The sequence below is a fragment of the Notechis scutatus genome, chromosome 9 (assembly GCF_049901735.1).
Source record: "Notechis scutatus isolate UNSWTSFEM ecotype Mainland chromosome 9, rNotScu1.2, whole genome shotgun sequence".
Classification (NCBI taxonomy): domain Eukaryota; kingdom Metazoa; phylum Chordata; class Lepidosauria; order Squamata; family Elapidae; genus Notechis; species Notechis scutatus.
In genome coordinates, this window is record NC_142017.1 from 2,740,985 (window position 1) to 2,766,827 (window position 25,843).

At 40.8% G+C, this 25,843-nt stretch overlaps 2 long non-coding RNA genes across 2 annotated transcripts in view; both read left to right on the plus strand.

The window, feature by feature from the left end:
* The window catches only part of LOC148129798 (uncharacterized), a 293,893-nt gene that overhangs the window by 131,973 nt on the left and 136,077 nt on the right, over nt 1–25,843 (plus strand). The window lies entirely within an intron of this gene.
* LOC148129799 (uncharacterized) lies at nt 7,656–21,979 on the plus strand. Its single transcript, XR_015750604.1, has 3 exons — nt 7,656–7,993; nt 13,249–14,472; nt 21,385–21,979. It is a non-coding gene; the product is annotated as an uncharacterized LOC148129799 (long non-coding RNA).

Genomic DNA, 25,843 nt, shown 5'->3' on the forward strand with positions numbered 1-25,843 from the left:
CACTTGCCTCTTTGAGCATAAAGATGGAGGCCAATCTGATTGACAATATAGAAAGTCAACTAGGAGCACCTTCCTTTCGTTATATGGAAGGCCATTAGTTGGAGAACATCATTGCATGACCAAGCTAAACCAGAAGAAGCAGAAGCAAGTTATCTTGAATGAGTAAGAAACGACAACAAACAGCTATAGTATTCCCTACTGTTGTGTTACAACTGCTAGAACAGAAAGAGAGAACTCAGTGGCTTAAACGGTCTAAAGCAGAGGTCTCCAAATTTGTCAACTAAAATAAATTGCCTTTATTTTATGGTTATGCTTTATAGTTTGTGTTTTGTATTTTGTTTTCACCATGTGCCTGTAGAAGCAGAAAGGCAGGGAATGAATTTCACCAAAACATCCTGTTTTGAACTGTACAATTGTCTCTCCTGGTCTTGGCTTCCTACACTTCAATATTTTAATCCCTTGGGCAGATATCAACCCAGAAATCTGTCAAGAGTTTTCACTTTATTTTATTTTATTTTAGATCAGGAAATATGAGTAATCAAGGAGCTTTGGGGAGTGGGGTGGAAGGATGACCCACACCGAAAATAACCCCCAAATCTTTTGCCCGTTCATTGTGTTAAAATCCGATTAAAAACATTTCCAGAAGACTAAAGAAATCTATGAGCAATCTGAAAATGAAATAGAAGAAGAGAAATGTCTTTGTTTCATAGGGAGTTAATTCTTTAGGGAATTGAAGGGACAGAATAAAAAAAGATGTTGGTACAGAATCCAATTCCAGCAGAGCTAAACAATTTGACAGGATTGTGTTCAACAAAACAAATTAATCCAATTCAATCTCCACTTTCAGATTTGGTCAATAAATAAATAGAAAAGGGTCCTGTTGAAACTGCTGAGTGAGCCAGTCTAAAGCAGATGGAACAGTGGAGAATATAATCCATTCTTCCCCGTCATACATTATGGTCTGAAATAACAAGCAAGACAACTTATGCAATTCAGAGGAACAACAATTTTTTTAAGAGCCAAAAAAAAAGAAAAAAAAGGATTTATCTCATCAATGGAAACCATCTGTATTTCAAGAATATCAGTTGAGTTAAGATGGAAGGACTTCCCCTCCGCTACTGCGCAAACAAGCTTAAACAGGGTTTAATCCTTGGCATGTAGGATAGGCCCTGCTCAATGGCCTATAAACAGAGGTGCTAGAATGTAATCTGAAGTAACATTATTTCTTTGAGGGGAGAGGGGAAACAATCCTTGTTACAAGAGTACAACCAGAAAATAAATTATATCCTAGCACTTTGTTTAAATAATAGCCAGGATCTAAGCCGGTTCTTAAAATAGCTAAGCAACATTTATCATGGGCTCAGTTCATAGGGAACAATCCCTTGTATTTCTACCCTGTTGTTTAACCCATAAAACTTCATAGACAGGCTTTGGTTGCAGTGCAAATTTTTAAAAGGGAAGTCTATGCGTCAATTCTTTCATTAAGTATGAATTTTGTACACATTTGGGAGATTCGTACGAATCTCGTATCTCTCTAGGACATTTGCTGAAATGGCTGTTTGCAACAAGCAGCATCGTGCCAATAATGGCACCAAAGACAAACTCAATGTAGAAAAAAAATGGATATTCTATGTGGATAATATGATTACAGGTAGTCCTCGAACTTACAACAGTTCATTTAGTGACCATTCAGAGTTACAGCAGCACTGAAAAAACTGGCTGATGAACACTTTTCACACTTATGACCATTGCCGCATCCTCCGGGGTCATGTGATCCAAATTGGGTTGCCTGGCAACTGGCTCATATTTGTGACGTTTGCAGAGTCCCAGGGTCACGTGGTCCCCTTTTTGTGACCTTCTGACAAGCCAAGTCAATGGGGAAGCCAGATTCACTTAACCACCATGTCACAAATTCAATCATCGCAGTGATTCTCTTAAACACCGGTGGCAATAAAGCAAAATGAAGCAAAGTTCACCTAACAAGTGTCTCACTTAGCAACATAAATTTTGGGCTCAGTTGGGACTGTAAGTCAAGGACTATCTGAATCTTTTAAAACAAGGGTGTCCAACTTTGGCAACTTTAAGATCTCTGGACTTCAGTTCCCAGAATTCCCCAACAACTCTGCTGGCTGGACAAATTCTGGGAGTTGAAGTCCAGAAGCCTTAAAGTTGCCAAATCTGGAGATCCCTAGTTTAGAATTTGAGAAAGTATATTCAGATACCCTGGAATGGAGGCACAACGTGATCCTTTGGTGGTTCAGCAAATGTTCAGAAGAGAACGTTCACTTCAAAGAAACCCCCAGATGTATTTAATTCATGAAATCACTGTGGCGCATCCCACTTTTCAAATAATTAAGAAATCTTTTGCATTTAATGATTAGCTAGCCACGATGGGTGTGGATTTTTCTTTTTTGTTTGTTTTGGGACCCAGCATCATAAAACATGGCTCGCTGGCCCTTGGTGCAGTATATATGCTATTAATTGCTTTTGCCGTTAAGCACTGACTTCATGCAGTTTATGGATCTCGCTTTCGGCAAAACTGCAGGTGAATCTGTGCCAATTTAAGTGCGTGGGAGAGAAAGAGAGAAAAGAGAGAGAGGGGAGGGGGAGAGAGAGAAAGATGAAAGAGACAGAGAGAAGAGAGAGAGAGAGAGAGAGGGAGAGAAAGAGGGTGGAGGGAGAGAAAAATGAAAAGAGAGAGAGAGAGAAGAGAAAAAGGACAGAGGGAGAAGAGTGGGAGAGGGGAGAGAGAGAGAGAAAGAGAGGAAAGACAGAGAGAGAGAAGAGAGAGAAGAGAGAGAGAGGGAGAGAAGAGGGTGGAGGGAGAGAAAGATGAAAGAGAGAGAGAGAGAAGAGAGAGAGGGAAAGAAGAGAGAGAGAAGAGAGAAAGGACAGAGGGAAAGAAGAGAGAGAGAGAAGAGAGAAAGGACAGAGGGAGAAGAGTGGGAGAGGAGAGAGAGAGAAAGAGAGGAGAGAGACAGAGAGAAGAGAGAGAAGAGAGAAAGAACAGAGGGAGAAGAGTGGGAGAGGAGAGAGAGAGAGAGAGGAAAGAGACAGAGAGAGAGAAGAGAGAGAAGAGAGAGAGGGAGAAAAGAGGGTGGAAGGAGAGAAAGATGAAAGAGACAGAGAGAGAAGAGAGAGAGGGAAAGAAGAGAGAGAGAGAAGAGAGAAAGGACAGAGGGAAAGAAGAGAGAGAAAGAAGAGAGAAAGGACAGAGGGAGAAGAGTGGGAGAGGAGAGAGAGAGAAAGAGAGGAAAGAGACAGAGAGAGAAGAGAGAGAAGAGAGAGGAGAGAGAAAGAAAGAGGAAGAAGAGAGAGAGGAGAGAGAGAAAAAGGAGGGGACCATCAGTTATGTGTATAGTGGGAGAGATCTTGCCACATAATTATAAGCTTCAGAAATGTGCATTCTAGACAGCAATTTAAATGCAGGGTTGCAAAATCAGCCTGTGAGAAAAGCAGATCTTGAGGAACTGCTGAACTCAGCTACCTCTATTAACAAACGTTCAGCCAATGGATTACTTATAAGAGGAACTGTGGATAAGAATGGAGCCCAAAGTTGACACGTCTTGATCTCGTGAGGTACCAGAAGACGCATATTTCCTTCTGCGGGAGACTGATTTCCCTGGCCCACTGTGCGATTCACGGAACAGGGGAGCCACCGAGCCTTTCCACCCTAAGAGGTGGGCTTATCCTCACTTATTTAGAATATGATCAGAACATGACTCTAGAAAAGTAAACGTAGACCCACAACCCACGTAATCTTATACAAAACTTCTACAGGGGTATGACAGGGGGGCTCACCATGGGATGTCCAGTTCAGCTATCCAGGCAATCACCTCTGGTATGGCTTCGTGCAGATCTTCTAGGGCAGTGATCCCCAACCTTTTTGACGCCGTGGCCCAGTACCGGCATCAACTGGGCGCCGCCATCTTTTTGACGAAAAAGTGCTTCCGGTGACCTCACCGGAAGCACTTTTTCATCAAAAAGATGGCGGCGCCAGCGCTCAGTGAGCTTTTTCGGTAGAAATGGCTTTCTACCCGAAAAGCTCACCGAGCATTGGCGCGCCATCTTTTTGATGAAAAGTGCTTCCGGTGAGCTTTCTACCCGAAAAGCTCACCGAAGCACTTTTTAACCAAAAAGATGGCGGCGCCAGCAACCAGCGGCCCGGTAAGACTTGTTCCGCGGACCGGTACTGGTCCGTGGACCAGCGGTTGGGGACCCCTGTTCTAGGGAACTCCAAAACACACATCATGCGCAGTCTCGCACAATACAAGGTGGGCTACACAAGAGTGGCATTACAGAAAATGTGTCACTATGGAAGATCCATTTGGTGGTAACATTCCTCTCTTGTGAGAGCTGTTAGTTGGTAGTCTACTTGAGTCAACTAGGTCTTCTTTATTTTTGCCTTCTGTTCTTTGTTGTCACAAAGAAAGATGGTGGTTCTTCTCGTTTTCATTTCTGTTTTGTTTTCAGAAAGAAATCCATTAAGCAAATAACCCCCCGGTAGGGACCTCCCTGAGACCTCAAAGAGAAACAGAAGACAGTTCCAAGTTTTGGGTGAGTATCTTCAGAGGTGAGCTTTGTTGGGCTCTTCTGGGCAGGAACCAAGTTTAGAGGTTCTGTTGGATCCTCTGCTTTGTCTGCTACTGGAGACTGATCTGAAACATGCAGTGAGTCATCATGTTGACTGGGGTGAATTAAAACTACAGGTATTTCTCAAATTAACAACACTTCCTTTATGACCAAAGTTACAACGGCACTGAAAAAAGAGACTTAGGACTGTTTTTCACACTTGTGGCCTTTGTAGCATCCCCGGGGTCACGTGATCAAAAGTCAGACATTTGGTAACTGGTTCATACTTATGACCACTGCTGGGTCCCAAAGTCACGTGATCCCTTTTTGTGACCTTCCGACAAGCGAAGTGAAGGCAGAAGGCAGCTTCGCTTGAGAACCGCTTGATAACTAATGACAACTGCAGTGATTCAGTCCACAACGGTGGCAAGAAAGGTCACAAAATGGGCCAAAACTCACTTAACAAATGTCCCACTCAATGTTGTAGTTAGCCAGCAGCAGGTGTGGATGGCTGAAGAGAGTGAGGACTCAGATGAGGGGGGCCAGGAGTGGATTGTGGGGGCTGGCAGCAGCGATGAGGAGGTTCCCGAGGAGCCTGTGCCAAGTGTGTATGTGCGCAGGGCTGCTTGAAGGAAAGAGCAGCTGCAGCAGCACGGGTGACGGGAGTAAGGCTGCAAGGTAATGCCCCCTTCCTTAAGAGATAAAAGCCAGCTGAGAAACCAGAGTTCTTTACAGGAAGCAAAGAAGTTTTTGCACTCAAGCCTTGTGGACATTCGGAATATCTTGGTTGATGTTTGGAGACTCTTTGTGTTTGAAATATTTCTTAGTAACTTTATCTAGTGTTCTTGGCAGCCTTGCACAGTTTTGGCAAGGCTTCTGCTTATCAAAGTTAATTAATTTGCAGCAGCCTTTTAACCAGGGATTCATAAGAATCATTAAAAGATTTCTGTTCCCTTTGGTTCATGTTTGTTTTATTGGAAAAGGGTTTGGGTCAGAACACTCAATGAAGCTTCTGGGATGAGAAGCAAAATGTCTTTAAAGAAAAACCAGAAAGTCCAGTTGCCTCTTGGGTTAAAAAAAAAGAACCTGTCAGGATTCTGGCAGCTACCCCCAATTAAATCCTGAGTCTCGAGCCAACCTCCCAAAACTTCAAAGGATTTATTGGACGTCAACATGTCAGCATGACCTGGGCATAGCTGACTCTGAGGCAGGTAACTCACTGTCACCCTTGACCCTGTTTTTCCCTCCAACCCTCTGGGTGTATCATAATTCATATTCTCCAATAAAGCATGTCCATAGCCAACCACGACCTGGATGATGGAGAATCTCCATAGATGTCTCACCCAACGACAGAAATTTTGGCCTTGACTGTGGTTGTTTGTCGAGGACTACCTGTACATGAGATCAAAATTCAGTTTTGGTATTGACTTCACCTGCCTGGTGAAATGTGGTTGCCTGGTTCCTATTCAAATTTTGCTCTAACCTCCACCCCCACAAAGCTACATTAAGCACCGGGGAAGACACACAACTAGGAAGGGGGAAATGTCAATGAGAGCTCTCCCAATCTAAAAATACACATTTCTGGACAAGAACATTTGGTTCCTGCCTGGTCATATTTGCACAGTCTGCTTGTAGGAATGGTTTGTCTCAAGGTTGCCTTATTGGAAGAGATAAGAAGGGGGAAGCATCTTACAAACAAACTGATGCGTTGGGCACACAGTGTGTTTGCTTTAAACATCTATTGCAGAGTCTCCGTCACCCAACGTCAGCTGACCTCCTACCTCCAGGCCAAAGCAAGTTGATCTCTTGCCATTTATTCTAAGCAGCACTCAATTCAAACAGCCACGTTCAATCTAGTTTGTGTTGGTTAATCATTCAAATCAATAATTCAACCATCGGGTTTTCATTAAAACCATAAAGATACCAAAAAGAACCACAATGGATCTTAAATCACATGTTCCATTCAGTTTTAAGGGGAGTGATTTGAGTGGAATAGGATTAGGATTAGGAATAGGAATAGAAATAAGGTAGGGTAAGGTAGGGTAGGGTAGGGTAGAATGGAAGGGAAGGGAAAGGAAGGGAGAGGAGAGGAGAGGAGAGGTGAGGAGAGGGGAGAGGAGAGGAGAGGAGAGGAGAGGAGAGGAGAGGAGAAGAGAAGAGAAGAGAAGAGAAGAGAAGAGAAGAGAAGAGAAGAGAAGAGAAGAGAAGAGAAGTTGGAAGGGACCTTGGAGGTCTTCTAGTCCAACCCCCCTGCATAAGTGCACCATTGTGCCTCCCGTCCCTGTCCTATTGTCCCCATTTAATTGTACCTATTTTCTGTATTCTTACTCATGTTTATACTTATACCTATTATTTTGTAAGTGATTGACAAATCAAATAAATAAATAAATAAATAAAAATAAATAAAAATAAAAACATTTCAGGCAAATGGTTGTCCAATTTCTTCTTAAAAACTTCCATTGTTGGAACATTCACAATTTCTAGAGGCAAGTTGTTCCACGGATTAATTGTTCTAATCTAACTTGGTTAGTACAAGGTTTATTTCAATCTAGTTGCTGTTGATCAGTGGCTTGTGGCTTAGCAGGTTTGCAGGAGTCATCCTAGCTTGTTTAACAACCTTGTAAAAAACAAACCAGGTTATGACTTGGTTGCTACAAGGTTTATTTCAACCTAGTCATTGTTGATCAGTGGCTTGTGACTTAGCAGGTTTGCAGGAGTCATCCTAGCTTGTTTAACAACCTTGTAGAAAACAAACCAGGTTATGACTTGGTTGCTACAAGGTTTATTTCAACCTAGTCGTTGTTGACCAGTGTTTAAAACAAACCACTCCCATTTAAATGGACTGAAAAAATTAATGATACATTTTTTTTTGCAAGTCCCTCTGCTTCTGTTGTCCAACAACTGATGGTGGGACTGTTATCTGAGTAAAGAAAGAGTGAGTTCTAAAGAATTGTTGTTATCCTGTTTTATTTCTCCATAAATTTCCACGAAGGGAAAGGATTGGTGTCAAACCCAGGTTGACCCTGAATTGATTCCTATACCTAATAGAGATTACAATCACAGGACTTTGGGGGGAAGAATAAAGAATTTTACTCTTTTCCTGCCACTATCAGGACATTCTCTCCAAGGGCAACCGATTTCTCAACCTTTGGCTGAAACAGGAAAACAAACAGGACAGCAGTGGCGAGAGCCAAGTTGCATTCAAAAAGCAGGTTTTAAAAGGGTCGACGAAAGAAATGTTCAAGAAGTTCTAAAATAACCCCAAAAGCGAGAGAGGAAAACAGAAAACCTCTCCCATCCCTCCTGGGACTCTTGGCAGTTGGAGGGCTATTTTTAAAACACAGCATTTCGTTCGAAAATGCAGCATCACAATGCAGATTGGTCTTTTTTTATTTTTTTGACTGTAATGCTAAAGGAGAAGGTAAGTCCCTAAGGCATAGCTTGCAAAGATGCCCTTACGCAGCAGAAGAAAAAGTTGTTAGATCAGCAGGGAAGAGGTTAAAAAAACCAAAAAAAAAAACCAAGGATAAGCATTGTTCCAGTTTTGATCACCATATTATAAAAAAAGAGGTTGAGACTCTGGAAAGAGGGCAGAGAAGAGCAACCAAGATGATTAGGGGACTGGAGGCTAAAATATATAAAGAACAGTTGCTGGAACTGGATACGTCTAATCTAGTGAAAAGAAGGACTGGGATGACATGATAGCAGCCTTCCAATATCTCCGGGGCTGCCCCAAAGAAGAGGGAGTCAAGCTATGCTCCAAAGCACCTGAAGGTAGAGCAAGAAGCAACGGGTGGAAATTAATCAAGGAGAGAAGCAACCTAGAACTAGGGAGAAATGTCCTGACCCTGAGAACAACCAGGCTTGCTCCAGAAGTTGTGGATGCTCCATCACTGGAGGTTCTTAAGAAAAGATTGGACCACCATTTGTCTAAAATGGTATAGGGTTTCCTGCCCGGGCAGGGGGTTGGACTAGAAGACCTCCAAGGTCCCTTCCAGTTCTGTTATTCTGCATTCTCTACTGATTCTTCTTTGCAAGCAAGGTGAATGATTTTTTTTAAAGATCACCTGGAAAGAATTTATGATGTTCATTTTATTTTATTTTTTTCAATGTGCATCATCCATTCTGCAATGTTCCATCCTTGTCCATTTCTAACGGGCTGCAGGAAAAGCTCCAGGCATAATAATAATCGTATCAAAAGATTAGCAACTAATCGTGGCAACTAATTAGCCGGAGGAGACCCTCCAAAGAAAGAGAGATGCTGGCCAAGAGCACGTCTCCACTGTAACCATATGCCTCATGCTGCAAGAAAATCTCCCGCTATTGGATAGCTTTTCATTGAGTTTAAATAATAAAGCCACCTGTTTATAGTGAAATTTTAAGGGAAACAGCTTCTGCCTCTCTCATTTTTATTTTTATTTTTATTATTTTTTTGCTGAGCAATGCATGTCATAACTTTTTGAACAGGGTCCAATGCTAGAGAAGAATGGCATTGGTCAGGCTGCTGAAACAGGAGGAAAGCATGTTGCTCATTTAAGCTCCAAGCAACCACAGGCACTTATGTCCCATATAACCGCTGAATTCCTTTTTCTTTCTTTCTTTCTTTCTTTCTTTCTTTCTTTCTTTCTTTCTTTCTTTCTTTCTTTCTTTCTTTCTTTCTTTCTTTCTTTCTTTCTTTTCACACCCCCCTGGGCCACCTGGGTTCACATAGCTGAAATCCCACACTTAACAAGCAAAGAAGCTATAATCAGAACCAAATGCAAACCTCCCATAATTATTCATTATTATAACGCATCGCATTATTAAACAGGAGAGCCAGAAAGCTATAAGAATGGTTAAGAGGATAATGAGGGAGGGAAGAGAGAGTAGGTCTTGATTCATTTCTAAAAAGTGGGGGGCGTTGGGTATTTTGCATTGGAAATATTCTCAGCCGTAGTAAAATTTAAGCTGTGTGAACTTCAACTCCCAGAATTCCCCAGCTAGCATATGCAGACTTCAACTCCCAGAATTCCTCATGTTTCACATGTGGACTTCAATTTGCAGAATTCTCCATCCAGCAGACTGGCTGAGGAATTCTAGGAGTTGAACTTCCTTCCTTCCTTCCTTCCTTCCTTCCTTCCTTCCTTCCTTCCTTCCTTCCTTCCTTCCTTCCTTCTGAGCTGCTCAAATTTTTCAGCTTCTCATGTTGACCTCTGGGATCATTTTCTAGCGTTTGCCTCTTTAAACAGGAATACCACTGTACAGAGGACACTTTTCAGTGAAATACAGAATAATAGAGTTGGAAGAGACCTTTTTTATTTTTATTTATTTTATTTGTTTGTCAAACATGTGCAAGATAACAAGTATAAGTATGAACATAAACATGAACAAAGGGAGTAATTACAGATAAATGGGGACAGTAAGACAAGGGGCGGTAGGCATGCTGGTGTGCTTATGCATTCCCCCTTTAAGGACTTCTTAGGAATGGGGTGAGGTCCACGGGAGATAGTTTGAGGTCGAAGCTGTGAGGGAATGAGGACGTAACCACGGAGTCGGGTAGGGCATTCCAGGCGTTGCTGAAGTTGTGTTTTCTGCAATTGAGTTTGGAGCAGTTTACCTTGAGTTTGTATCCGTCGTTTTCCCGTGTATTATTGCGGTTGAAGCTGAAGAAGTCATTGACAGGCAAGAAGTTATAGCAGACAATTTTGTGAACTATGCTTAGATCAGACCGCAGGCGGGGCAGTTCCAGATTGTCCAAGCCCAAAATTTCGAGCCTGGAGGCATAGGGAATTCTATGGTGAGTGGAGGAGTGGAGTACTTTTCTCAAGAAATACGACTGAGCCCACTCAATTGTGTTAATGTCCGATATACAGTGTGGATTCATTGGAGATCTTCTACTACTCCAACTCCCTGTTCAACAATAGCCGATTATCCAGAAAAATATATAATCCTATCGCACAATTCCCGGGATTTTTCAGACCTGTGAGCTTCCAGCTATGTTTGTTAGACTGTGGTCCAAATCCATACCTTGAAAGCTTAGCTCCCAAGCATATTCCCATTCTCAGTTCAGCATAGCCTGGATGTAGTTCCTTCTGGGAACACAATTTAGCCTATGCTTTTCATCCATCAGTGAATGGGAAATGGGGCTGCTGCCATCTGTTGGGCATCAGAAGAATCATAAAACTTCAGTTAAAAAGACAAGGCCAAACAAACTTAGTACATCAAGCCTTAATCTGTTTAATTGCATTATTTGTGCTTATGTAGATTTGGCTAGGAAATCTTGATCTATTGTAATGGCTTTGTCTACTTCTTGTCCATTTTCCTTCCTTCCTTCCTTCCTTCCTTCCTTCCTTCCTTCCTTCCTTCCTTCCTTCCTTCCTTCCTTCTTTCTTTCTTTCTTTCTTTCTTTCTTTCTTTCTTTCTTTCTTTCTTTCTTTCTTTCTTTCTTTCTTTCTTTCTTTCTTTCTTTCTTTCTTCAGTAGAAATACTTGGAAGCAGGTCTCCAATTGCACTGCATATCATTTTTCCTCAAAATATATATTTTTAGAAAGAAAAAAAGTCCACCAGTATATTTGCAAGCAAGCACCCTGTAATATACAGGGCCAAGCAATGTTCAAAATGATCTGCTCTTGATCATCCCTTCTGACTCCACATTAAGTGTATATCCAGGGAACAATTATTTGAGGGCTTTTTATCCATTATCAAAAGTGTATGTGCAGAAAACAATTATCTGAAGAGCCTTTGTCCGATACCAACACATAGTGGGGATTTCCAAGAAAGACAAAATTAAAAAAATATATTGCGCCAAACTTTTATGGTTGTGCAATCTTTCTGGAGCTCTTCAATAAGTGGGATGTTCATATATTTGATTCTGATTCTGGAGGCTCATCAAGTTTCTGTTCTTTTGTAATATTGGAGGGATTAAGAGGTTTGCAGGAATGACGCACACTTTTTTTTCCATTTTAATGGCTTGTTCAGCTGAAATTGCCAACTAATAGGAGAGACCCCAGCCTTGCTGGGTTGTAGAGTACTATTCTGTACTTTTCATAGGAAAGGTTAGGCCAAAGATGAGAACAGTTAAGGAGAAGGAAGGAAGGAAGGAAGGAAGGAAGGAAGGAAGGAAGGAAGGAAGGAAGGAAGGAAGGAAGGAAGGAAGAAAGAAAGAAAGAAAGAAAGAAAGAAAGAAAGAAAGAAAGAAAGAAAGAAAGAAAGAAAGAAAGAAAGAAAGAAAGAACAAAAGAAAAACACAAATAGAGAAACAGAGAGAAAGAAGAAAAGGAAGGAAGAAAGTCTCAATTTTCAATCAATCAAACTTATTCTAGCACAGGCTGGCCCAATATATATATTTGGCCTGCTCAATGTTTGGAGGTGCGGGACTGATTTCCCTCAGCAAAACTTTGAGTACAATTATCTTTTTGAAGAAATCCAAACACTTTTTCCACCCATCCACAGCTATGCATGCTTTACACAATGGAACAGTTTCCCGCTGCTGTTAAAAAAAATAAACACCCAAGTAACAGCATTATTTTGAGATTGGTGAGATGCTCAGCAGCAAATGGGCACTAAAATTAGCCATAAAGACCCTGCAGAGAAGTAAATGAGATTTGCTTTTGGCGACTTCACCAACCGACATTCATTTTGAACTCTTAACTTCTGAGCTGAAGCTAAGAACATTTGATGCCCGACTGGACGATATTCAAATAGACACTATTTATTGCCAGGTACACATCTATTTCTAACTAACACCCAGAGTCCTTTTGAATTGGGTGGCCTTCCACATCCAATCAATTAAAATAGATTAATTATGATGCTCCCAAGATGATGAAATAGCCACCATGCAGTCACAAAACAAGCTGTATCTTCCTATACTTGCATCACAAACATTGCCTGCAATCTCTTAAGGGTGGAGTTTGCCCCACAATGGATTTTTCTGCACCCCTCTTTACCCTCCACTGTAAATCCAGGTGGAGCAGTTTTTGAAATATGTGTCTCCCTTTGAGGTGACGGTTTTATTCAGCCCAGCTCTTTTCATGTTCTTTTAACGTCTCCAGATGTTCTTAGATGGAGTTCTATTAGCATACGAAATGGTCTTCCTTGCCAGACCAAAACAAAATGTTTCAGTTCCGTTAGGGATGATTTGGCTCAGATGATCAGACCACATTGTGTTGATTTGTTCACAGCTGTGTGCGTGTGTTTTTTTAAATTGTGTTTATTATCTGAATCTGTGAAAGGTCTCCTTCTTATCAAGCCCAAACTTGGGTTGTACCTGATGTTCTCAGACCGTTTGTTGGGTCTTCTTGGGACTTCATGATTGGTTTGCAAACTCTAAAGTGTTGAGGAATGTGCTTCCTTTTCCAAACTTAACAAAATGTGGGATATCAATCCGAGAACAGCTGCATGAGTTGTTTGACTTTCAGAAAACTTTGAGATCCAACTTTTTTTCCTGCGATTAATGCCATTGAAAACACGGAAGTTTTGTTGGAGGAAAGGATGGTTCAGAAAAATAATAGTAATTCATCACACTCTTCAAGGATAGAGCCCCACCATCAATGTGATGTTTGAGAAGCCCAACTCTTGCTGATTTATTGCATTGTTTATTTATTTAGTGCTCAGGCTTACAAACTATTTCAATTACAACAGACTTAAGCTAACTCTCCAAAATACTGACTCCGAAACACTCTCTGTCACCTTTCCAAGGTATACAGTAGATACAGAAACTATGAAGGGTGAAAAGAGCCATGGAAAAATACATGCTCAGCATCACAAGACAAGCTGGCTGATGAACTCTGGGAGTTGAAGTCCACAAGTCTTAAAGTTGCCAAGGATGGAGACCCCTGGATTAGAGGACAAATGAAAGGATACGATGCCATCAAGAGAGTGAAAGAATTGCAGTGGAAATGGGCTGGTCTCATAGCAAGAAGAACTGATGGACCAAGGCAGTCTTAGAATGGATCCCATTGGATCAGAAGAGACCTAAAACAACCACATCAGAGCAAGTATGGCAGACCATCTTCTCTGGTGATGATGACATTTGCTTTTATTAATTGAAATAACCGTCCAAGTTAACAAAGAAGATCGAAGTTTTTTTTCTTATTTATTTTCTTTCATTCACTGCTAACTTCCTTTAATATTAAAAAAAAAATGTGCTGCATGCTTCTAATTTCCAAGAGGTGGTGCCCTCATTACTCAAAGAAATTGCCTTTTGAACTGCATTTCCCAATCAGCAGAATAGGATAAATCCCTTTTCCAAGTTTTAGCGAACCAACCCTTGTGGTATCAAGGACTAAATTGCCAAATAGAATATATAGATATGTATTATTTGCTTGTTTTACTTAGGATACTATAATATAGTGCAAATATGGGAGGAAAAATATTTTGGTATGCATTCATGTGCAATGACCACAGTCCAATAGAACCTTGTCATACATATGAAGAATGGTTTATTTTGCAGTGCAGCTCTTGGCTCAAAAACTACACACAAAGAAACATGTATTCTGGGAAGATGTACACAAGAACCTGCACTGATTTACTGGCCTAGCTTCCCAGTGTCCGATGACCTCATTTAGAAGATTGATTGATGCTAAAGTTCCCAAGGAAACACAGGAATGTGACTTTGGGGTAATCGCTTCCATGTAAATTATTGGTCAGTAAAATTTGGACCTAAGACATAGCTGGAAGCACTCCCATTTGCTATCAATTGTCCAGTCTGAATACCATCATTTTCTATTTTCTTACATCCCAAAAGCAAAATCAACACATCTCCCACCTTCCCTTAGGTCCTCTGAGTCACAAAGAAGAGACTTCCTCAGAGCATGGAATCTGTTCTTGAAACGTTACCATGATAGAAACTCTCAAGAAGAAACATAATGGGCTTTCAAGAACAGGAGTGTTTTAAATTACACAATCAGCTGCATTTATGAGGTAAGATATTATGACACCAGGGAAATGGCTAAAGTACATTTTCCAGGCAGATTTCCCCCCAAAAGTCTCTGATTCAAGAGCCATGTGGTTCTGTTTAGGTTAACTCCATATCAACTATATAAGAATCAATAGAGATTCTTGATGGTTGAAGATACACAATAGAACACAAGAAGCCTAGGGAACTCAATGCTCCATGGCATTGAGTCTCAACCCCAAGATTTTGTGTTGGGGCATGTCTGCCTTTGATCTTTCCCATCTTAAACCGAGCCACTTCAGTCTCTAGTGATGAAAACACCAGGCTAGAAACCAGGAGATTGGGAGCTCTAGTCCTGCCTGAGGCATGACAAACCAATTGCCAGGAGATGGAGAGTTCTAGTCCTGCCTTACGCATGGAAGGCATGTAGGTTTACCTTGGGCCAGTCCCTTTTTCTCAGCCCAACCCAATTCACAGTGTTGTATTTTGTAGGGAAAAGGAGGAGGGGTATTAGATAAGGTTCATCACCTTGACCTGTTTATAAAAATAATAAACGTGGAATATAAATAAATACATTGCGGAAGATTCATCCTTCACTCATTCCCCAAGGAAGAAGATGGTCAACCATTGATTGCAGGCCCTTTCTGTCCACATGCATGGAGACTCTTCTTCACCTTGACTTGTTTTCCACATTTGTCCATGGAATGCTCCTGGCAGCTCAGCATCGTCTTCAGAGCAAACACCAATAGAGATATTTGAAGACCAGTTTTCTGAGAAACTGCTATTGTGCAATCATCTTGAAAGAAACACACAAGCCAGTTCCTCCTCTTTATCCCTTTTTTCCCTGGAGAGTATGGTGCTGAATGGACAGCTCATGTTTGCATGCACTTGTTTTATTTATTTTATTTATTTTGATTTGTCAATCGCTTACAAGATAATAGATATAAGTATATACATAGTTATGAATACATGAAATGGGTACATATAAGAAAAATAAAAGAAACAATAGGAGAGGGACGGTAGGCACGTTGGTGCGCTTATGCCCGCCCACTACAGACCTCTTAGGAAAGGGGTGAGGTCAATAGTAGACAGTCTAAGGTTAAAGTTTTTGGGGTTTGGGAAAGAAACCACAGAGTCAGGTAGAGTATTCCAGACATTGACCCCTCTGTTGCTGAAGTCGTATTTCCTGCAATCAAGTTTGGTGGAGTTAACCTTGAGTTTGTATCTATTGTTTGCTCTTGTGTTGTTATGGTTGAAGCTGAAGTATTCATTTGCAGATAGGACATTGCAATGTATGATTTTATATACTATACTTAGATCAGACCGAAGACGGTGTAATTCAAGGTTTTCTAGGTCTAGAATTTCAAGTCTGGTGACCTAAGGTATTCTACAATGAGTAGAGGAGTGGAGATTTCTTCTTGTGATATCTTCATGTCTCAAAAAGGGCCCTAAACAAGGTTGAACTCCATGCTTTTCAACAAATGTCTTCAACAGCACTTAAATAATGATGTATTAGGTTTACCAGAAGGTTACAGAGCGTAGTGTGTGTTTTTCTTTCAGTCCATACCCAGGGGGCAATTTTAGAATGAAAAAAATCATCTCCGTCCTGATGAGGGGCTGGTATCATATAGATCAGGGTATCTCAAGCTTGGCAACTTGAAGATGTGTGGAGTTCAGCTCCCAGAATTCCCTCAGCCAGTAACTGTGAGCTACACATTTTCACTACTGAGGGTGAGAGATACTGATATAATCAAACTGACTTTCAGTTTTTGTATATAGCAACTGCAATGAGGTTATTGTATACACAAAGATGGAAGGCTTTCACACCATCCAATGAAGGAAAGGTGCGTGAAGATGATGGAACTTGCTGAGATGGTTAAATGAACTTCCTTGATCAGAGAGAAAAACGATGTTTATTTTTAACCGGAACAGCTTATGGACTTTTTATGCAAAACAGAAAAAAATGTTTGATGATTAGACAGGATAGATGATAGATAGATAGATAGATAGATAGATAGATAGATAGATAGATAGATAGATAGATAGATAGATAGATAGAATTCTTTATTGGCCAAGTGTGATTGGACACACAAGGAATTTGTCTTGGTACAAATGCTCTCAGTGTCCATAAAAGAAAAGATACATTTATCAAGATTCAGGAATCATCAGGTACAACACTTAATAATAGTCATAGGGTACAATAGCAATCAAATCATACTAGGAAACAATCAATATAAATCATAAGGATACAAGCGACAAAGTTACAGTCATACAGTCACAAGTGGGATGGGTGATAAGGAGTGATGAGAAGATTAATAGTAATAGTAGTGCAGACTTTGTAAATAGTTGATAGTGTTGAGGGGATTATTTGTTTAGCAGAGTGATGGTGTTTGGGAAAAACTGTCCTTGTGCCTAGTTGTTCTGGTGTGCAGGGCTCTATAGCATCGTTTATAGAAAGAAGAGAGTTATATTGTAACCATAGAATAAAAGGGAAATTGAAGTTGGTTATTAATACATCATGTATACATTTTAATTCTGTGTCTTAACCTGGAATCGGGTTTCCTGAACATTTTGCCTGCAAAAAAACTGTTTGTTTTTTTAGTTCATTATCTTTAGAATTTCCTCCCAATATCCATGAAGGAAGGTGGGTGAGCTCTGATTGTTCTCTCTCCCTCTCTCTCCCTCTCTCTTCCTCCCTCCCTCTCTCTCTCTCTCTCCAAGGTGAGAAGTCCCTGGTGCTCTCTAAGCTTGGTTATTTTCTTGCAGATGTTTCATTACCCAAACTAGGTAACATCATCAGTTCAGAGCTGATGATGTTACCTAGTTTGGGTAATAAAACATCTGCAAAAAAAAAAAAAACCCAGCCAAGCTCAGAGACCATCAAGGACCCCACAATCCTCCTCCTCCTCCACATACCGACTCCCTTCTAACACTGATCATGTTCTCTAGCTGGGTCATGAAATTTCTGCAAGAAAACAACCAGACTTGGAGAGCACAGGGACTCCTCACTTCAACCCTGAGCTTCAAATATTCTCCTTGATTGGTACTCTGCAGTGTCTCTGGCTTTTTGGTCTCCTAGGATAACAGTGGTCATCTCTTACGGTGTCTTCACCTTATGGTGTCCTTAGTTGGCCTTGACACGTAGGTGGGAGATCAAAGAGATTATACAGTAGATTGCTGGAGAGATTATTGCATAACGAAGGAGAGACAAACACAAAAACTCAGAGTTCATAGCACAAATACTTAATTTGTCTTTGGAAAAAAGTATCACAGGGCTTTCTTTTTCCATTTCATTGAATGAAATTTTCTGTTCCTGGATGTTCCTCTTCTGTTACTCTTACAAGTACATATTGTCTGTGCTAAGATGGGAAGGGGAAAAAATGTCATAGATATTGATTTCTCAGGAAGAATTTGTGAAGATGATTGCTGCTGTGTTCCATGCCTTCCGAGGAATCATATCAGCTTCTGCCAGACCACCATGAGTATAAAAATACTATTGGAGTAGGGGAACATCCCCCACTCCAAATTTACAACCTTCCAGTAGCAGTGAATCAAACATTGTCTGGACTCAGTGGAAAAGTACACCGCTGTCCAATGTTGTTCAGAGTTTGAAGCCTTGCAAAATTGGTGTTCATTTCTAAAATTGGCACGGCTCTCCTGGGAAGAAAGAGACATTTGTGGCCGAATTCACACATGCAAATATTTCATTAAAAAAGCAAACTTAACCAAATTTAGCTCTTGCCGTCTCCATGCAAGTCACGTTATGCCATACAGCTGTGAAACAATGCTTTAGTTTAACAGGATTTGGTACTATGGAAGAAGGAGGAGGATTGGGGGAAGGGAAAGGGAAGAAGGAGAAGAAAAGGGAGGAGAAGGAGAAGGAGAGGGAGAAAAGGAGAAGGGGAAGGGGAAGGGGAAGAATGTTCTAAGTTCTAAGCATAACCTGCCAAATCAGGCTTCTTGAATCCTTCCCAACTCCTTCTACTAACCATTGGCATAGATTTACACATTGGTAAAAAAAAAAAATCTATATACCAAATACAATCTAGCTGGATATGACCTTGTGGATGACACTCACTCTGTCAAGGACCTTGGAGTTCTCATATCGAACGATCTAAGCGCCAAAGCTCACTGCAACGGTATTGCCAAAAAAGGTTTTAAGAGTTATAAATTTAATTTTACGAAGCTTCTCCTCTGGTAATATTGTTTTGCTAACTAGGGTATTCAAAACCTTTGTTAGACCAATACTTGAATTCAGCTCTGCTGTCTGGAATCCGCACTGTATATCTAACATAAATACAATTGAGCGAGTCCAGAAGTATTTTACCATAAGAGTACTACATTCCTCTGTTCACAACAGAATACCCTACAGCACCAGACTTGAGATTCTTGGCTTAGGCAACCTTGAACTACGCCGACTAAGATTAGACTTAAGCATAGTACATAAAATCATATGTTACAAATCTTACCAGTTAATGAATATTTCAGCTTTAACAACAACACTAGAGTGCACAACCGATATAAACTAAATGTAAACCACTCCAAACTCGATTGCAGGAAGCATGATTTCAACAACAGAGTGGTCAATGTCTGGAACTCACTACCTGATTCTATTGTCACCTGCTCAAACCCCCACTCCTTTAGCCTCAAACTAACCTCTGTTGACCTCACCCCCATTCCTTCTGTAAAGGGTGTGCATAAGCGCACAATCGTGCCTACCGTCCCTGTCCTATTGGCCCCAATTATTAGTTCCTATTTCTTATATTTAAGCTTGTGTTTATTCTTGTTTCTGTTATATTGTAAGCTTTTGACAAATAAAATAAATAAATAAATAAAATATTTTTTTTCTTCTAGGTAATGAAGTAGCATCTTGAGTTTCTGTGTCTTTCTAGTTCTCTCTTCAAGTAGCATCCAGGTGTGTTTGCATCACAGAGGGAAGCACAGAGTAGGCTGCCTACCTTCCACTTGGGGTCATGCAACTGGAAGGAAGAAAGGCTTAGAATGGAAACATCAGAAACTTTCTGAGCCACAACCCAGTGGCCTCTCTAGAGGGATACAGGAGGTGACTTTTTTCTAGACTGATCTTCTCTGCCACCTCTGGTCAAATCTGGCTTGGTTTTTTTTAGCTCCCTCCTTCTTTTGTCAGCCTCTCCTTCTACCATCTTCCCAACTGAAGAAGCTTCTTGGATGAGAAGCAAAATTTCTTCAAGGAAAAGGCACCTTTGGGACAACCATGGCCTGGATGACTCTCCATAAAGACATTCCATTCTGTTCTATTTTCACACAGTTTGCCTAGTCTGGGAAAAGAGGGCTGAGGCCCTTTGCCATTCCCACCCTTCTCAAACTTATGTTTACTTGGAAAGAATTGAAGATTTTTCAACAGTTCCCAATACCTGCTGAGCTTTCTTTTCCACCTGAATGCCTTCAAATAGACATTTGCAAAGGCCTCAAGAAAGGATAACTCCTATGTTTGTCTCCATTCCACTTCTATGGTCACATAATCCCTGGAGTGATTCTCCTTTTGTTTTCTTCCAAATTTGCAAAGTTGTGCAGAACCTGTGATTGTCTGCAGATCAAAACTAATCTGTGCCATGATCCCATTGTGGAAAGGAATGCATTCCAGAGCTCTGGCAGACGGTAATTAACATGTTCTTGGAGAACCACCAATCTTAGCATCTGCCTGATCTTTCTAAGCAGCTGTGATCCAGGAAGATATCCCAAGGGAAGTGCAGTTGGGTTATATCCTCACCACCAGGTAACAGTCAGGCTCGGTTTTATTCTTGACACACGTTCTGGTGAAATATTTGATTGACATTGTCAAATCAAAGGAAACCTGTTGCTTAATTTTTGTGCAAAAACAAGCAGATCGGACATCCTGTATCATAAACAGTGACAGGACAGGTTCTTCTTCTTCTTTTCTCTCCCTTTCTACCCCCCCTCTCTTTCTCTCTATTGGAAGAGAGAAGAGAAGAGAAGAGAAGAGAAGAGAAGAGAAGAGAAGAGAAGAGAAGAGAAGAGAAGAGAAGAGAAGAACCATAGAATGGAGTGGAGTGGAGTGGAATGGAATGGAATGGAATGGAATAGAGTGGAGTGGAGTGGAGTGGAGTGGAGTAGAGTAGAATAGAGTAGAAGCTTTATGATGGTGTCATTGTCATCAAAAATGACACACAGTTATTATGGAAGTCAGTCATTTGGCCTTTCATTTTTGGTTTCAATAGAAAAGGGGAAAAAGAATCAAAGCTAGAATGATAACCTAGTCCTTTTACAGAATCTTTTCACTATCCTTCAATCAAGCAGACCATCAACTGAAGTATTCCATTTTCCCACCACCAACCCTTTGTTGCCTAACCACAGTGATGAGATAAGATGCTTTGCTGTGGGTTCAGGAAAAGGACTAGGAACAACAACTTAGGTATGGGTCTTTCTTGGGTCATAAGTCCTTGGAAAACATCCCAGTGAAGAACAAGGTTTTCTCAACCATGTAGGAAGAAGCAGAAGATGCAGGAAACCTGGAGAAGAGCTGAAGAAGCTTCTTGGAGGAGAAGTGAAATGTCTTCAAAGAAAAACCAGAAAGGCCAGTTGCCTCTTGAAAAAGCACCTTTGGGACAACCATGACTGAGGATCTCCATAAAACAAGATGTAGGAAAACTTTCAAACTATGAGAGTTTCCCCTCCTGCCCCTTGTACCCACATACCCATCCCACAGAACGAAAAAAGGGAGGCCTGACTTCCTTCAATGTATATTCATAGATCTCCGGCATGACCATCTGAAATAAAATTGATAAAAAGATGCGGCAGAGCTCTATGAGAAACAGGACCATTACTTCAGAAGGTTGAAGTCTCTCTAGTTACATAACCAGCGTATTTCTTCTGATAGAAAGAAAATAAATAAGGAGAGAAAAGCAAATCTTCTCTTTTTGTTCCCTTTTTCTTTTCAGAAGTGATTTCTCTCCACCCGTCTGGAGTCCAGTATCTCATTTATCACTCTTTGTCAGCTCCTTATGCAATCTCCCTAATGATGCCACCACCTCTTTCTGCCAAATTGCTGGAAAAAGTTTCTGACCTCAGAAAAGGAGGAGGAGGAGGAGGAGGAGGAGCTTCCTCTGGAGAAGGAAGAGTGAACTTCTTGGAAAACTCGAGCCAAGGAACCATTTGACATTGTGCATGACAGCTGGAACAAACCAAAGCATTGTTGGATCGGGTGCAGCAAAACACAGCTCTGTGGCTTTGTTCCACCATGTGGTGTAACGTTACATAACAGTTGTGTAACTGTTCCTTATGCAGAAATGCACACTTGCTTCACAGAAGACCCAAGTTAAGAAACCACCCAGGCACTGTTGACTTAACCAAGCATCTGTGGACTTAAACATTGCTTCACAAGTGCCTATAAGTACCTGGAAAAATTCTGAATTCAGTTCCAGGTATTTTAATTCAGTGACGTCATAGTGTGCAAAGATGCTGTCCATAAACTTTTCAGTTGGTGGGATTAAATACCAATGAGTGTCTCCTTTAGTTGTGCGATATGTTTGTCTCCTCCCCAACGCACACACATTTAGGTTCATTTTCTGGTTTTAGGTATTGTGCTTGTTTCCTTTTGTTAATATTTGTAGGTTGCCCAGAATTAATGCTGTGCTGGATGAAATTCATACATCTAAATTACAGAGAAGCAAACAAATAGTTACGCCAATGCACAGCAGGAACTCACATTAATCATTTCTCCAGCAAGGAAATTACCAGGACCATTTCTTGAAAGAATTTTACACTCAAAATCCCATATCATTCTTAGCTAACATGGCATGGTGTGTTTCTTAGACTGTCTGGTCTCCTGGTTGACTGTGCCCAACCAAACTGGTTATTGGGTTATTTCCACCAGGAAGGATAATCCTAGTTGTAACCAAGGTAATTGCCTACAGCAGCCTTACTGGTTTTCCCAAGTTGTGACTCCTGACTTCCCTCCCCAAAGTCCCTATGAATTACCAGCAGTTGTCCCTACCAGTCACAGCAGGCAGGTTTTCACCCAGTTGGTTAATACTCCATTATTTTACATAAGAAATCAGACCTGAAGCTTAGAAGAATAGTTCCAGTCCAACCTGTTCTCCATGCTACTTCTTTCTGTATGGCTGATATTCCTGTCTCACAGATAACAGAAAAAGAGAAAATGGAAGACTACCTCATCTGTAGTAGAGCAAAAAGTAGGTCTAGCATTTCTGTGAGAAGAGGACTTTAAAACGAAGCAGAGTTTGGAAACTGTGGCTCAGTAACATCTAAAAACTTTCTGATGTCTAATAAAGGCACAACAGCTGCAATGGCTAAAGCATAGCCAAAGAAACACTTACAAGCCATCTAACAGCTGGAAGCATCCTTGGGGTGTATAAGAGTACAAACTGTCTAGATCAGTGGTGGGATTCAAAAATTTTTACTACCAGTTCTGTGGGCATGGCTTGGTGTGGCTCAGTGGGTGTAGATTGGTGGGCGTGGCAGGGGAAGGATATTGAAAAATCTCCATTCCCTCCCCACCCCACTAACCTGCTTTCTAGCTCCATTCTCCCATGCAGGGCAACCAAAGAAGACCCAGCCAATCAGCTGGGACTCAATGGGAGGCAGAGAACAGATGGGGTTGGCGGGGACAGTCAGAAGTGGTATTTGCCAGTTCTCCGAACTACTCAAAATTTCTGCTTTCGGTTCTCCAGAACTGGTCAGAACCTGCTGAATACCTCCTCTGCACCCCATTAACCTGCTTTCCAGCTCCTTTCTCCTGTGCAGGGCAACAAAAGGAGACCCATCCGATCAGCTGGGACTTGGGAGGCAGAGAATAGATGGTGGCAGGGCCGGTCAGAGGTGGGATTTGCCAGTTCTCCGAATGACATCATAATTCACTAGAAACTGAGTTTACATGATACATCTTCCCTCTCTGGGATTCCAAGGTCTGGCAAATTCATCTGGTCCATGATTCATTCCAGGACACATTTTGTTCTCCATGGAGCAACTCCCAATCTTAGCATATGGACAGAATGTCCCAATTTGCAATCCATTTAAATATGTTGGGTGCTATCCTCTTCCCTAATTGTTACTCTGAAATACCATTGCAGGCCTTCTTTGCTTAAAAGTTCGCTCCATGCAGGTATGGATACAGGACCCTATATGAAGAATACCATTGGCCTGCCTGGATTATCAGATGTTGGTCAGATATTGGCTAGCAGGAATGTTCCTTATCCCTTTCTGAAAATGTCTATATGGGACATAAACAGATGTCCTTGCAATAAAGATTGATAGGTTCTTTGCCCCCTTAAAGATCTGGTAAAATGGTTCAGAAGTTCAGGAAGATGGTATTCAATCACATCTGGAAAAGTTTCAGTCTTCTATAAGAGAAAAAAGCCTTGATAGTGTTCCTCAATCCATGTTGGTCTCTAGAAGAGCAGATGCTTCTTTAGCTCTCTCGGCTCTTCTCCATCTTACACTGATACAACTTTTTTTAGGATGATGGCCTTGAGAAATCTCAAGTATATACCACAAGATGAGTTATATGAGGCCCTTCCCTTTCTTTCCTCCCTTCCTTCCTATTTCAATTTACTTCCCCTCATTCCTATTCCTTATTTAATTTAACCCTTCCTTCCTTCCTTCCTTCCTTCCTTCCTTCCTTCCTTCCTTCCACCTCCTTTACAATAAAATAAAAAGCTGAGATTTTTCATGTAATGGTATGGGGCATATTAATTTTTCCTTTAATTTAATGTTTATTTCATTTTCCTAGAATACAAAAATAAACAAACCAAATTTAATTACTTCCATAACAAATCTCACATTTTTTTCAATCAACTTTGTAAAACAAGTACTTCAATTTAATCTGAGAAAATTAATGTATTTTTCCAGTTAAAAAAGCATGACAATAATTAATAGTGATGATGCTGTAATATTTTTAATATCCTATTTCTGAAGAATGCTCTCGTGCCAGAAACTCTGCCTCCCTACTGTTACAGTTACATAACTATTTAGCTTTGCCAGAGCAAAGGAATAATACAGTTTAAACGCCCATTTGACAACAGTTAATCTTTCCAACTAATATTTTGCCTAAAAAATACTAGTAGCATTAGTGATATTAATGCTTTCATAACAAACTTTCATAAAACTTCCATAAAACAAAGATTCATGCTAATTTATTTGAATGCACACAAATTTTTGGAGAACATTGCATAATCTAAGAATATATACAATAACTCCTTGATTAATTTTAAAGAGTTCCCTGAGAATCGAGCAAAGGTGTGAACTCGACTTTCAGCATTTCCAGGAAAGATGGGCACCTTGACAATTATTTGGGTCTTTCGTTCCTATCAGTCATGTCTGTCTTAGCTACCCCCCCCCCCAGCCTCAGAGGAAGACCAAAAAGGAATTACAGAAGTCATTGAACCTATGGAACCAGGTCCCAGCACAGGTCTCAGGTAGGGATGATCCAGCCAAACCAAGAGTCTGCTTCTTCAGACTTCAGTCTAAACTTTCTGTCTCAAAGGATCACCGATGACATCAAGATGAACATCAAGAAGCTAACAGGTTCAAGAAGCTAACAGGTTCAGGACTGCCAGGTTGCTGAGGTGACTTTATGGAACTGGAGGTCTGTTTGGTGTCAGGTTTCCAAGTGACGATCATGAAATCCATTCAAAAAGGAAACAGCCAAGTCCATCTTCCATAATAATTTCTTTTATTTAGGAAAGCATCAAATTGGCAAAGTCTGTCACATAATATTGGAACTTAGAAACAAACAACCCCCAAAAGTCACATTCTCCAATAGAAGTAATTCAACGTTGTCTGGTGTCGTCAATCTTCAAGCAGGGTCAGCTTTCATTCCCACAGGAAGAAGAAACACCTAGCCTAAACAACTCTCTATCTCCACTCCTCCCACCTTAGGAATGTGGCAGGCCCAAAACCCTCCTCCCCCGTAACCAACAAAGAGAAAGAAAGAAAAGGAATATACAATATAATAAGGCTAAATAAAATGGCTACGCATATGTCAATTTCGGGCTTGACATTTGGTAGCTCCTGTTGGTCCCAAGTAGCTCCTTACTCTGATTGAGGTCATCAATCACTGCTGAACTGAAGCAAAGATTTGATTGATCTATCGTAAAGGCCTCCTGATGAAAGCAATACTTGTTGTCATTTGGCTTTGGTTTTATGTCCTCTGGATCCATTCACTCATTCCTGTTTCTTTTTTCGGTCTTCTAGATTTAGCAAAACTTGACTCTTTTGAAATCTAGCCAGGGCTTTGACTAAAATTGGTGTTTTTCCTGATTGGGACTTTGATCATTCCCAGACATTAGCTAACAATCCATTATTATGGTTCTTCATACACTTGGCCAGATTTAGACTGGATTTGGTATTTTTATCTACCCATTGAGTCCTTCCCAATGG